The sequence below is a fragment of the Gouania willdenowi genome, chromosome 5 (genome assembly GCF_900634775.1).
Source record: "Gouania willdenowi chromosome 5, fGouWil2.1, whole genome shotgun sequence".
NCBI lineage: Eukaryota > Metazoa > Chordata > Actinopteri > Blenniiformes > Gobiesocidae > Gouania > Gouania willdenowi.
In genome coordinates, this window is record NC_041048.1 from 31423480 (window position 1) to 31438661 (window position 15182).

Consider the following 15182-nt stretch of genomic DNA (forward strand, 5'->3'; position numbering starts at 1 on the left):
TCCCCCGCCTTGATCAATTCCCTGACTCTCTTTGTTCCTTGTAGTCTGGAGCTAGCCACCTCTTGTTTTCCCCATATGTGGACTTCCAGAAAAGTAGTCTCTGTGCCAACAGGTAACAGTAATCTTTTGTGTGATCAAACAGCCAATTAGAGCTGAATAAGTGCAGTGAATCAGAAGGATGCCCCAACTGCAATTAAGGTTTCGATCACACAATCAGCACCACTGTTCAATTTACATTCCAGTGGACATGGTAACAGCAAGAGTGTTTAGCACAAGATGTAACCTTCATCACAAGAAAAAAAGGGGATCAAAAGTCAGGCCCTGATACACAGTTTACAGACACATCTTGCACTTGTACAATATACAAGTATACATAACATGGGCTATGTTCTCTGCTGTGTTTTTACAAAGGTGAAAGTCCGTGAACTGTGACGGCCTGGTTCAGTTCATCCTTCAATAAAAACTGATCACCTCAAGCTCACCCATAACTGATGGCCCACCAGAGGAGCCATGTGCCAGCTGCTAAAAGCAGTGCTGAAGAGCTAGAGAAAGAAAAGAAATACACAATTCAAGCCTGGAGCTGAAGAAGAACATCCTCACAAGTGCTGAGCACCTTAGAAAGCCAGCTGCTAAAGACTTCATGGTTCTCAATTATTCTGAAATTCTGAAATTAAGATTGAAAAAAAGGGAAGGAGGGAAAGGAGAAGTCCTACAATTTCAGGTCCAGGTCCGTCCCCAAAGAGCTTCTGGAAGGAGTCACTGGGCTTCCAGCAAAGAAAGTTCCACAGCCTACTGTACCAGAGTCACTACCATTCACACTCAAATATCTAGTTTCTGTTGGCTACAAGAATAATGAGGCAAAACCCCTCTCACCAATCAAAGCTTTCCCACGCCTCCTCCTTGCACACCCTTGGAAGTCTGGCCTGTATAGAACCACCATAGTGAGGTTTTTCTTTTCTTCTTAGAACATAGTGAAAGAGAGAGACTGGCCTTAAAAGTATGGAGGCTGGAAGAAAACCAGTATGAAGAAGATCCACATTTTAAAACTGTGATGCTGCCTAAAAAGAAGAAGTAGGAACCAGCAACGCGAGAACCTTTGAAACTGCTCATAGACAAATGGGGAGCCATGAAGAGCAGCAGCTGAGAACAGATGGTGAAAGAAGTGTAGAAACATCAAGAACTGACAGCCATTATCAAAGCAAAGCCCAAGGTAGTGACGCATAAAGTTCCTTTCCTTCCCATCAAGGACAACAGGACTACAGTGGCTATGGAGCCGTTTAAGCAGCCAACTGAACAGTGTGACCAGGAGTGGGAGGAGTTTGAGCAAATGAAAAACCATTTCAAATTTAGTCAACGACAGCAATGAGTGTTTTAGGTCCCTGTCTGAGTATTATGGCTCAATCAGTATAACCTATCTCTGATAATAATAATAAAGGGCTCTATTTTCCCATGTGCGTAAGTCCAAAAAGACGCGCAGCCCTGAAATGTGGGCGTTCTCATTGAAATCTGGCTTCACACGTATTCTCCGGTGTGTGTAAGTCCTTTTCCACCTATGCGCCTCTAACCCTGGGATGAGTGCAGCGCCCCGATATGGTGAAACATTATATTGCACATCATCGCCTTCATCATCATCTTCATCATCATCATCATCATCATCATCATCATCATCATCATCGCTGTAAAGCTTGACTGATTTAGATACGCTGGAGATATGAGGAAATAACCCGGCTGCAGAGCATCCTGCTTTAATACAGAGGGATGTTTGCAGTGAAACACAACTATTGACTTCCTTAATACACAGTTTTAAATATAAATAGTTTAAAGCGACCTGAGCTGAGTCTCAGTTGTTTCACTCTGTAGTGGATCAAACTGTGACTTTACGTTGGACATAGTATGAAAATAGTTGAATTGTGACACACCGAAATGTGTTGTCACAATTTGTAATTGTGTTTTGTTATTTAGAATGACTATTATCCAAACATATCTGTATTTTTCTAAAATAAGTTAGTTTGAAGGTGTTTCTGAATGAACCAACAGGGGCAGCACCTCCCCTACTGAGCGGACTGTCTACTCTCCGCTTCAGTCTGGCAGAGGCAAGAGAGCGGTGAACAGCTACAGTCGGATCAGTGTGTTTTCTTTGTCTTTTACAGGTTAGTAACTGAAGTTTAAAACATAGAACGTTCATGATATGATTCATATGTAATCACAGTACATGTCTTACTGGTTTTGTAACCCTGTGCTCAGTTTATGCGTGTCGAGAAAGTACTTAAGGTTATGTGTGCCAGCATGCTAAGTGTAGTGCCTCGTGTATGACTGCTAACTTTTAGTTTTACTATTTTTTTTAGATTTTAGTTGGTTAAAACCACTCCTGAAACGGTGTGAAGTATAGAAATAGATAAGGAATCCTGTTCATGTATAAAATTAAGACTTTTGCATCAGATACATATTATGTGCTTATCCAGTACTTCTGTCAGTTGATATGGGTTTTTCCCATTGAGAATATTGCACAGTAGCAAAAATGCTAATTTAGGTAATTTTACCATACTGACCTGGTGGTTATATTGATGATGTTGAACAGTGGGATGGGATTTAATATGTTGTGTCGTATCTAAGTGTTTAAATTGCACTTAAGTAAATAACATTTATTGTGTTCTGGTATTTAGACATTTGTTTAATAAAAAGAGTCTGGCAGAGGCAAGAGAGCGGTGAACAGCTACAGTCGGCTCAGTGTGTTTTCTTTGTCTTTTACAGACATCATTTAAGCTGTTTCCAGGTGCCGCCCGTACCTGTTACAGAATCACTGTGACCAACTGCGTCTGTCAGAGTTTTAATCGCACACTAATACCTGAGTGATCACACCTGGTGCTGCGTGACACACGAGTCTGTGTGTACATCCATATTTCTAGTGCAATATAATGTTTTACCTTGTCGGGGCGCTGCACTTATTCCAGGGTTAGAAGTACGTAAGAGGAAAAGGACTTACGTACACCGGAGAATGCGCATAAAGCCAGATTTGAATGGGAACACCCACATTTCAGGGCTGATCTACCCACAGTGCGTAACTGGGATGGAGGCGTGTAGTGAATGACCTAAGTACAAGGGGAGAATAGCGCGCAGCCAAAAACAGTGCTGCTGTGCGGCTTTTTGGACTTACGCCCTTGATGTGGAGACGTCAGTGTGCACAAGCACAGACATTTGAGGAAGTTAAAATGGAGGCAGATGGACTTCTCTGTTTGCTGCACAAACATTTAATAATGTAAAAAAGTAAACAAACAAATACATTTTTTTAGCAACTTCAAAACCTAATGATATTTTTTTTCTAATTTAATGTAGGTGCTCCTTGAGTGTGTGTTTGCACCTGCTTGTCAGTCGTACTACTTGTGCTATGAATTGGATTGCGCCCACAGCATTAATTTATTTGCATGTCTTGCTCCCAGATTTTTGCTCCCCTTGGGAGCTCCGGCTATTATACATATTCATTAGAGGGAAATGCGCTAAATGGATTGAGGATGCATTGGGACGTGCAGCAGCAGCGCACTCCTGATTCCCTAGGGTTTGTACGGCGTATTAGCTCATGGAGTGACGTTTGCACACATTTTAATACCACTAAACCTTTAGTGAATTTGCCCCTCTGTCCCTCCTTGCAAACCACTCACCACCAATATTACCAAACCTTTATTTTGTTGAAAACTCCACAGTAAAATTGAGTTGACCCTCTTGTATGTAGTATGCAGTTACAGAATGTACAGGTCAAACCTGCATTACTTCAGTGCCTGATTGCAGACTTTCCTCATTCCTAATTTTCAGTATGCTACCTTAACAACATATCTTCTGTATTATGATCGAGGACAGAGTATATGACATGGCGTTTCACTTTCCTCTTACTCCCTGTAATCAAAACGCAACGCAAAGCTGCACTTTTATTAAAAAAAGAAAAAAAAATATACATGTGTTTTTACCCTGGTGCGCCATTCAACCCCCATCCGACCCCCTCCCCACCCCTACCACCAAAAGTTGCATGTACAAGGTACCCTCTATAAAGGAGTCGAAGTCAGAGGGCTTTACCTCCAGTGTGGCTAGTGTGGGACAGATTATGTGGTGTTTTACACATTGAATGGAAACAAAAAAATAATCAAAAAAGGCTATGAGAGAGAATACATTTTTGATGGGGATACCTTCATCCAGCCTGGGAGAGAGACAGAGAGAGGCACCAAACACCCATTCCAGGTTGAAATACTAATATTTGTTTATCTTAGGTTTGGGGACACTTTGCATATTGGTTTGCATTTTTTCTTCAGGGTACCTCTTGAGGGCTGTAAAACATTTTATCTGAGGCTAAATGGAGTTGCACTTTTAAAATAGGACACCTTTAATGCCTCTAACTAGATACTGTCCAACAGTTGTTGCATTTAAATCCCGAATAGCTTCAAAATACAATGTAAAACAGAGAAGCCCCAAAGAATACAAAATGTATTTTGTGGAAAAGCTATTAAAACAAGTTCTGAAGCCCATTTGGCAATTCCACGCTCATTTCAGAGGTGTGACTTTGTGGAAAAAGTAGTGCTGTAATTTATTCTCCAAGGAACTAGTGTTTATAATGATTTTCTCCTATAAGGCGTTTGATAGATATATTTATATTACCCTGTGAATTCATTTTAGCCACCACATAAATAAGATGCCACGTGCTGTTGGCTGCAACAAGAATATTTGTATATGTGTAAAATATTAAGTTATATGATGACTGCTCACTGCAATTTAAGCCTACGGTCACAATATACTACACTAATTAAAAATATACAGTGAAACTAATTATCCTCTGTCCAAGGTGACAAAGTTGTTGTTTTTCTCTCAGAATGCTGGTTTCTTTGTGTGTGTGTGTGTGTGTGTGTGTGTGTGTGTGTGTGTGTGTGTGTGTGTGTGTGTGTGTGTGTGTGTGCGTGTGTGTGTGTGTGTGTGTGCGTGTGTGTGTAGGTGTGTGTGCCTATGTGATACCCTTGTAATGGTCAGGTACAAAGTTATGTTTAAGCCTGTACATTCAGATATGGACAAGCTTGTTTATTGGATGAATGGATAGATGGATGCATGGACAGATGATTCAACCTGGTACCAGCCCCAGATGTGACCATGACACCCAAAGAATAAATATGAGTGTGTGCAACATTTATTGTGTGAAAAGTGCTATGTGAATTGCTTAATACTTAATAGAAACATTACAACACTTAAAGAGTTAAGTATTAAACTTTGAATAGAAAGTTTTTATTACCTGTCGTGCAACCACTGGGAACTACTGCCAAAAAAAGTCTGACTTTGTTAGTTGCATGAAATACTGTAGGTTCAGTTTGTCAGAGTGCACCAGTCATGCAGTTAACTGAAAGAGTGATTTCTTCTCATCACAGCCTCATCTGATATCTCAGGATATGTTTTCTCATTGAAGCATCTGTGAATAAAAGAACATTTCAAAGCCACGTCATCATCGTTTTGAACTGCCACCACTCCTTCTTTTCTATCTCCAAAGCATGGAGCAGAGCTGTCATCCTCGGCGGCATGGGTCTCATTACTCAGGCTGTATTTATCCATCTATGCTCAGGAAGTCTGGCTTTATCAGGCCTTTTTATCGATGGCCATTACCAGGGATGGGCAGTATTTCCTGTGCGATCATAATTAAGTCATCGTGCTGCAGTCATTCATCAGTAATATTAGAGTTTGACTGAAAGCTGTGAACGTCCTTATGGTCAGATTTTCAGTTTTATACTGTAGTTGTTTTATGGCACCTTGTCCGTAAATGTTGAATGCACAAGTGTTACTTAGTAGTTGTCCTCGATATCACACGTCAAAAACACACTAGTTCACTCGTGAGCTCCAAAATCGCTGACAAATGAACTAGTCAATCATGAATTAGGGTCTCTGGTTAACGAGTGCATACAATTGAATGTTAACACTTTGTTAGTGAAGACTGAAATGCTCACTAGTTCACCAGTGAAAGCCAATATACTCACGAGTTAACAACTTCAAGCCTTTGTTGCCATAAAGTAAACTAGATGAACCCAACAAAATATGTAAAGGTTTCATTTATTCAGACAACTTCTTCGCAGGAATTTCACTTTGATCTCCTGACATATTTTGACTGTCAACTGCCAGTCTTCCTCAGAGGCGTCTGCTGATCACTTTGATGTATCTAATGCTTGGACACATTTTTGTCTATGACTTCCATGTAATATTTATGATTATGTTTGTCATTTTAGCAAACACATTTGAGGAAGACTGGCAGTCGACAGTTGAAACATGTCAGGAGATCAAAGTAAACTTCCTGAAAAAAAAGTTGTCTGAATAAATGAAACCTTAACATACTGTATCATTAAAAAAGAAGATAAAATGAACTTGCTAGAATTATTTGGACCCAACAGCCAATATATTTACTAGTGAACTAGTAAAAGTAAGATTTCTACTAGTTGTCTATTAAAGCCATTGGAGCAGCACTAGTGAAATGAAAACGTAAGGAAAAATAAGCACTGGTTAACTAGTTAGAGCAATAAAAATAATGATAAGGTGGTAGGAGCTTCCCAGTCTAAAATGAAATATGGCACCCAATTTATAATCATTAACATACAATTGTATGCACTTTACCTAGACACCTTAATTCATGATGAGTTTTTGCAGCTCACTATTGAACTAATATGATTATACACACACACACAAAACTGAATGAGTATTTATTGGATATCCTTGATATCGCATGTCAAAACACTAGTGAGCTGAATTAGGGTCTCTGGTTAACTACTGCATACAGTTGAATGTACCAGCTCATTAGTGAAGACTGCAATGCTCACTAGTAAGGGTGTAAGAAAAAATCAATTTGGCGAGATATCGGGTTTATTTCACCACACAATTATCGTATCAATCCAAACAATGTCCAAATCAATTTTTTTAAACAAAAAAAACATTTAATTGTGCTAACATATGCCTAGCACTTAAAACGCCCAGTCACTATGAACCACATCAGACCTTGTTAAACTACCTCACTCCTCAATGCATTTTAGCTTGAGAGGTTGATTGCACTTCATTTTCAAAACAAAAAACTTAACAGTACATGTTGTAGAAGCAGAAGTTAAACTTTTTGGAAAAAAATCATTAGACTGTGATAAACATACCACTTGTTTTCAATATTGATACTTGAATTACAGTTAGTTACCATTAACTTGTTCTTGTAAGTTTACATTTTTATTAAATATATTGTATTTTATACCATTTTGTACTTGTAAAGATGAAATTTGTAATTAATAATATCGTGATGTATATCGTATTGCTTAGTATCAGGATATATATCGTATAGTGACATGCAAATCAGATCGTATCTTCAGATTCATGTAAAATGCACACGCCTACTCACTAGTTAACAAGTTCAAGGCTTTTTTTTGTCACGAAGTAAATGAGATGGACCCAACATGTTTACTAGTGAACTAGTAAAAATACAATATCTACTAGTTGTCTAGTAAATCCATTTGCAGCAGCTTTAGTGAACAAGTTGGGCAAAGAGTGTATACAAGCTTAGCTTAGCTTAGCTTACAAATATTAATGATAAGGTGGGATGAGCATGCACCGAGGCTTCGTATTGGCTCCCCAGTCTAAAATGAAACATGACACCCAATTAATGATTATTAACATACAATCCTATGCACTAGTTGACTAGAGACCTTAATTCATGATTGACTAGTTCACATGTCAGAGTTTTTGTAGCTCAGAAGTGAACTAGTGTGTGTTTTTGACATGTATTATTCAGGATACATAAACAAATGCTCATTTCACTATACACACACACACATGCACGCACGCGCGCACCCACACATACACACACGGAGAAGAACTCCCCCTGAATCCTCAGATACGTCTTCTACTAATATGCATGATTCAAAATATAGTGAAATCATTTTGTCACTGGGTTGACCTGAGTCATCTTAAAAAGCACTCCCTGGGTCAGGATTTGACAAACTGTATGTGAGTGCTACAATGTGGGGTGGGGCAGTGGTGGGAGACAGTGCATTAGGTTGACTTCTACCATTTTAAAGCCATTTCCCGCATTAACGTCATGTAGATTTTCTGCCACTACAGCCATGTGTTTGACTATTAAAAAAAGGAAGAATCTGCATTATATGCAAGATCAGGGAGGTGGAATCTCAGCACACATCATTGTCATTAATAAACATGCACAGTAGTGATGTAGGTTTTTCACATGTAGGATGCACATTGGATAGATTTGTATTTGCTCCTAATAGGTTCAATAAAAAAAGCAAGAATTAAAAATGACAAAACCTCAGGCGAGCCATTTTAAATTGTGATATGAATGTTGTGTAAATGTAACAATGAGACAGTGAACACAAGGGACAGTTAAATCTCCATCCTTCCCTTGATGGAGGAGAATAACCTTGTTTTATAGGCTGTGCCACAAAGCAGAAAATTAGTTTCTGAAAAAGTCATTAGCAACTTGCTTGTTTTATAGGGTGACATGCCCTCTTGTGTCCAATACCATACTTTTTCCTCTTTACAACAGTGTTCTCTTGTTAGACACTTAAACACAGGAGACTCAGAGAAATATATTCAGACTTTTCAGGGAAGCACATTAGATGTGCTGGTCCCTCAGGGTTTACAGTGCAGTAAACGTGTAATAGCTCTTTTTCTGATTTCTTTATCATATTCTTGTCGTTTAATTGGTTTTCCAGAATGAAAAGCTAACCTGCATGAAAATTGAATACAAGAAAACTTAAAGGTTTTGATAAAAAGCTAATCAAACCTATTTGATCTTCTTGACAAAGTGTTTCCCCTCAACTAGTTCTGCTCTTCCCAGCATGTAGAGTTGTGCTGACCATGAGTCCATTTTGCACAGTTTTCCACAATATACATAAGTCATCAAACGTACAAAACCCAGCGGCTGTAGAAGTGGTAGGTGATGTAATGAAAAGGTCTGACTTAGAGGATATTTGGTTCAATGCTATTGTTGTACGTTGGCTTTTAGAAGCTACAAAGACTTCAAATTCTTAGGGGAATTTGGGTTTAAATACTTACCACCAGAATACTGAGTCTCTAACCCAGACTTCTTCATTATTAACACCTGTCATGAATTTTGCTTCATATTGTTTCTAGTAAATAAGAGTCAAATGCAAAATATGAATTGGCTCACATGGGAACTGCTGATCAACTGGCATATTTGCTCAGTGAGCTAATATGATAAAATGATTGAAGGAGGGGATTCACAAACAACATCTTAGCTGCATTCAATTTCACAAACTATCTACAATGAATCATACGAGCTTTAGCAGATGTGTATCCAATCATCTTATTACATCATTGTAATTAGGGGTGTGTATTGCCGTGAATCTGACGATAATAAAATTCATGATTTGCATGTCAAGATACCATATAGAGTGGGTACGGAAAGTTTTCAGACCCCTTTAAATTTTACATTAATGAGAAATAAAATGAACTTTTTTGATTTTAGCAAATGGCTGCAATGAACCAAACAGTGAAAAATGTAAAGGGGTCTGAATACTTTCCATACCAACTGTATCTCAATACTTAATAATATGACATACAATGCGATATATCGCAATATAAATAATTACAAATGGCACCTATACAAGTACAAAATGGTATGAAATACAATATATTTAATTTTTTAAAAACTTGTAAGAACAAGTAAATGGTATCTAACTGTAATTCAAGTACCAATATCAAAAGCAAGTGGAATGTTTATCAAACAGTCAAATTACATTTTTCAAAAAAGTCAAACTTTGCTTCTACAACATATCCTGATTCTGTTAAGTTCTTAAATTCTTAAAACAATAAAAAAATAAATAACCACATACATCTATAAAAGTGGCCAGTATGTTTCATGAAAATAAAGTGCAATCAACTTCCAAGCTAAAATGTATTGTAGTTTAACAAGGTCTGATGTGGTTCACTGACACCTAGTGACTGAGCATTTATATGCTATGCATATTTTAGTGCAATGAAATGTTTCTTTTTTTTTTTTTATTAAAAAATATGATTAAACAAGTTCTGATGAACTACGGCCGAGCACGCAAAATGTCTCCGCGCTGAATAGCACGTACCATGTTCCCAAGAATTGGGCCCCTAATCAAATTTTGCGAGGTATAATCATAATCAATGTTGAATTACCTTTGAAATGATGTATCACACAATTATGTTTACATAAATTTTTAAATTACCAGAAATTTTGGGTGGGCCCCAGGCCCCATTTCAAAAAAAGGGTTCCGAGCATCTCATCATATTAATTCATAGAGTATTCATATCAAACTGCATACCGATCTAACGGGAACGAATGGAGGAATAGTCATTTGAAGAATGGGGCCCACGTACGGGTTAATGGGCCCCATTTTTATATTGATATGTGCCATTGATTCGGTAGCACCAATTGTCATAATATTTGACTCACAAATAAAGGAGAAGTCGACTTTTTTTGGGGCCCAAATCAAAAATTGGGCTCCGATGGATCTATGTATGAGTACACATCCATAGATTATATACCTAATAAATTTCAGCCCGATCCATTCATGAATAACAGAGGAGTAGCGATTTTAACTGGCGTACACAACAACAAGAAGTGAGTGGCGTTTTCAGACCGGTCGCGTGGTGAAATATTCTATACGTATATCACGGAATCGATTTTTTCTTACACCCTCAATTGTAATGCTTGACCCTCGGTTGCCATCCTAATACATGTCTTAACATGTATAACGGCTGGACTTAAAAAGGGCTTACGTTTTAATATTCTGTGAATATTAATATGTGTTCTCTACTTTATTGAGCAAATGGTGCTTCATTTGCAAACAAGTCCAACCCTTAGAATTAGTTGAAGAAACACCAGTTTCATTTTTTTTTTTACCTTATTTTTAATCAAATACTTAATCGTAACCCTCGAACACTCTCACCATAATCATGACCGTTGGGATTTTGACCTGTTACAGTCAATCAGCACCACTGCTATCTTGTCAAGATAATCTGCTGAGTAGAGATCTGTCTTTAACCAATAAAACACTGGTAGAGTACTGAGATATTGTATTGGATGTTTGTAAAATGCTACATTTTGAGAGAAAAAAAACTAAAACTAAGATACATTTAAAACTTTGAACAGGAGTATGATGCTGTAAAACCACAACTTTTCATTTTAACTGGTTTTTTAAGTTCACAAAGACTGACAGTGTTGTTTTGAAACAGTTTGAATGTTCTGCAGTTAAGCTAGTTCACTCTCGGTTGTTCTATGGTATTCAACACAGAGCTGATCTGTCAACAAAATACATAACCTTATTTATAATCTTTAATTTTTTTTTGGCATTACATAATCTTTTTTTTTTTGGACAACAAAAAATATTTATTGGTAATTAAAAGCCACTGGAACTACAAGTCTTTAAGGCCACACAAAACCCTCTCTAATCCAGGATGGTTTGCATTATGATGAAACACTCCATAAAAGGCTGAATAACATTCATCTCATCTTTTTCCAAAATGGTAGAGCCTTTTTTTTCCTCTAAAATTAAGTACAAACTCATGTAAGTAGATATGACTACTAGTGCCACTCCAGATGATTGTTCATTATGCAGTAATGAACAGTGTCAGAGTGAAGAAGGATATTGCAGACAAACAATTAGACTAGCACTCAGTCAGAGACTGTGCAGGTCAAAGTGCAAGGGATTCATTATCTTTGACAAAAACAAATGGAAATTAGAATTACATTAAAAAAAAAAAGGTTTATAAAAACACTGCTCATTGGGAATTAAAACACCAGGACTTACATCCTTTTTCTTTTGATGTTAGTAGGCAACAATCCTAATTTAAAAAAAAAAAAAAAAGGTAGGTAGTGTTTGAGGTGCACCCCACCGTTAATAACGAGTGAATGAAATCTCACCGTTCTTCTCATGGTGAAGCCCTTTGAGATGTTCCCAAGTGTCAGGTGGGCCTGCAGAGCTGCCAGAGGACATGCTAACAAGGACATGTAGAGGGTACTCACAGCGCACTGTGGAGATGTGATTATGTGACACCTTGTTAGCTTTAAGATCAAGATTAACTGTGGTCACACAGCAGGCTTCACTTACAGCAGAGGTGGATTTAGATTTGATGGCGTGACAAGAGTAGTTCAGATGAGAATTGCAAATCCTGCTTTTTGTCCCTAATATTAAGTAATTGTGTGAATCTTTGTTCGTAATTGCAGAGCACTAAATAATTGGAGTCAAGCTTTTTATTTGGCTCTGCATCAGAGTGAGGGGCTGTTGCCGGAATTGGGGAAGTAGATTATTTCTGAACAAAGAACAAAAGCAATTGAAAACCACTTGACATTTTTAAGTGTTTCTGTCACATATAAAACATGCCTAGTAAAGTAAAGCTATGCAGCTGTACCAATTCTTCTTATCAGAAATATAAATCCTCTAGAGAATAGAAATAGTTAAACAGAAGCTGGGTTTCAATTAGCCTTGGAAATGCGTAAAATCTAAATAGCGCAATTAAAACTGGTGATGGAAACACTTGAATTTTGGAAAATAACGCTCAAATATTGCTAAAAAGTTTTGATGCTTTCACAAGGAGGACTTACAGACGCAAATACACGTCGCAGTCCATCAAAAGGACATGAAGTATAACAAAACAAGAGAACAACAAAAACATTAGGATATACTTCAAAGCTTCTCAGCACCATGGATAGCAACCACTTTATTTTGACACCCACTTTAACCATTTCAACTCAGAGCCTGTATCAGTAGCTATAAAGGTAAGTAAAACTGGCACAACGGCCCACATGTTCACAAACACTATTTCAATATGAAGTACTATAGGCTAACTCACCACTATTTGAACGGCATACGACGGCATTGTGAAGTCGTCCACAATGCTCTGTATGTCCATTTTCTTTGCTCTCTCATTCTCTATGGACAACATTGCAAGTCTACTCAGTCTCTCCTGTCCCACTGTGCTCCTCAACTGGTTTTTAATGAATTTTAACTTGGAGAATGAGCGGAACATGTGACTAACGTGCGCGCATAGTCTGTACAGAATCCATGTTGTTTACATATGTGACGCTTGAAAAATTGAAAAATGGCAATGAATGAACCGCTGTTAAGGCTTGAAAATAGTTTGTAGTATATAGAAAGCTTGTCACCTGAGGACGCGGCCGCTTATTTAAGGAAACTCACTTTAAGTGCAGGTGACCGATTGAGGGACCTATGCATCATTCCTGAAAATGAATGGTTATCAGATGTGCGCTCCTGGCCCGATGTTCAATGACCATTTATACATAGCTGATAGAAAAACTCTGTGTATAAATGAAAGAAAACCTAAAAGCATTAGGTTTCTAGATGTTTATAACTACTTGTTATGAATGAGCAGGTAGGACGGCTGCTATACTCCTGTTAACAAAGGTTTGCGTGTGTTTCCGTGTATTCTGATCAGTTTCAATAGATGAGTTTCCATCTCTACTTTAAGTCTCCTCCTCACTGTGCCATGTCTGCAAATCAGTCCATTTACAGCTTTTTTATGGTCACTTTTTTACCCTCGTGCCGCCCTCCCAGCTCCCTCTGAAGCTCCGCCCCGGCTTGCAGTAAACATCTCAAGTGTAACCTTAACAAGGAAGAGACGAAATCTTGCACATTACATTTAAAAAAAATAAATCAAAAAACACCAATTAATTCAGTTCAAAATTAAAAAAATTATCAGACTCAAGTTTAGCTAAATCTATAAACTCTATAACAGAGAAAATAAGCACCACTCAATGCTTTTTTGGCATCGTGCATTACGTTTATTCCGGTTGGTCGGATGTAGATGTGATGCATTTGATTGTTGTCTAGTCATTTCATTTTTTTTAGGTTACACAATGTTCATCATTTTAAAATAAAAATAATAATAATTTACTTTGTAACGGATGAGTGTAGAAATGTAACAAATTGCTAAAACGTGCATAAGTACAAGTATAGCTCCCGACCTGGCTTAAGCTTTATAGCAAATCAGAAGAGCCAACATTCATCTGATGAAAGACCACTTTGATCTCATTCACCCTTCACTGCTCAGCATCCAGTTTCTCAAATCTCAATGACAGGTGCAGACTCTTTAATGACAGAGCTGAGGAAAAAGCTGAAAGTAGAAATCCTGCGGATGATGCTGTAATGAAGACGAGAACCTATTTTGAGGAACCTCTCATCAGAAGACCCATTAAACTGGTTTCCACACTCAATGACGGATATGGAAAAATTTTCCTCAACACAACCTACAAGAAATACCTTTATTATGTATAAACTGTAAACAGTGAAATATAAAGGGTTTGTAATGGGCTTGAATGATTTTATGACACAAATCACTTTTTTTTTAAAAGAACCTTATTTTCTAAATTATACAGACTGACAGGTTGAACAGGAGAATTTCATAATATACAAAAGTTAGTATATTTTCGTTCTTGTATTATATTTGTTGATTAAATCACTTATTAAAGGAGCCTTTTAAAAAATGTTTTGCCTGTTCAGAATATCTTTCATTAAATACATTTGAGTATTGAGAGTTGCTTCACCATTCGAGATTTACAAAGAGAAGCGTTTGAAGCCTTTTTGGCCGTCACCAACCCTGTGTAGACCTAGTATTAAACTTAAAATGATTGAACTTTTCCTTACTCTCATTAGAAGTCAAGGGTATGGATTATGCTCTCTTTTCATGTTATTCCAAATAACTGCAACTGTGTTGGCTACAGTCTGACTGGAGTAAACACTGGATATTTAATACTCGGAGGGAAGCGAGCAAACATTTAGCCATTAATAGGAAAACACGTACTTGGTGAAATCTTTAAAGCTGCAATTACCCCTGAAGTGCAGTAAATAATAATGCTTTATGCAAGTTATTTATTTTTAAAAAGAGGCTTTTTGAACATGTGAAAACAAAACTGTTCTCCAATGTAGCCTATGTGAAATTGTTAATTGTTAAATTTTGTCTAATTGGATAAGATGAGTACCGTACTTGCTACTTTTGAGTCAATTATAAGTCATAGATTTTATCATCTGGTCCATAATTCAGAAATACAATGTCAAACTTTAGTTTAATTGACAGTCATTACATTAAATGCCGCCTAACAATAAAACATGGCCATTATAGCATCGTAATTGATGTAATTCAGTAAAGCCAGTTCAACCAGCTTGTGATAC